Here is a 562-nt window from a genome sequence, read left to right as displayed (position 1 = left end):
CGCCTTTTTTTTTTTTGGGACATTTAGGTCATTTAAGGCAAACTCTCACACACGACGCATACACAAAGACTCGAACCCAAGACCTCTTAGTTGGAAGCAAACCAACAGGCCAAGGTGAGCTGTGTAAATACTTAAATTATCCAAACCTAGAAGAGAGAAATTTGGTTCATTTCTCGATTTATGCATGTCATTCATGCGCAGGGGCCATGCTAATCTTCTCTGTATCGTTCCAATATGGGTAGAAGTAATGATATTCGCCTGTTTTCAATGGTGTGTATGTCCATTGTCTACTGCTACTAGTGTTCGCCCCAACCGCGTGCTATCAATTGCAATCTATTATCACCGCAAGTAGTTGTTTTGTCACAATTATTGTCAAAAATGTTGCCATCACCACCCATCATCGTGATTGACCGATATCTTCTACCACCACCAAAATAGTTGCCAATGAAATACAATGTTATTTTTACTTTGTATTCCCGTACTTAATACTCAATAAAAATACTTAATACTCAATAAAAATAATGGAATTTTTGTATTTATAGTGTACTCAATCAAATTATAT

The 562-nt window shown here is 36.7% G+C and overlaps 1 non-coding gene across 1 annotated transcript; it reads right to left on the bottom strand.

Annotated features, from left to right (window-relative positions):
* Positions 1-155: 155 nt before the first annotated feature.
* Positions 156-258, bottom strand: LOC114579009. Its single transcript, XR_003699893.1, has one exon. It is a non-coding gene; the product is annotated as a U6 spliceosomal RNA (small nuclear RNA).
* Between the last annotated feature and the right edge of the window lie 304 nt (positions 259-562).

Source organism: Dendrobium catenatum, unplaced genomic scaffold (assembly GCF_001605985.2).
Source record: "Dendrobium catenatum unplaced genomic scaffold, ASM160598v2 original_scaffold_250990, whole genome shotgun sequence".
Classification (NCBI taxonomy): domain Eukaryota; kingdom Viridiplantae; phylum Streptophyta; class Magnoliopsida; order Asparagales; family Orchidaceae; genus Dendrobium; species Dendrobium catenatum.
The sequence above is the reverse complement of the archived record's forward strand: the minus strand, read 5'-3'. Positions and strand labels throughout refer to the sequence as shown.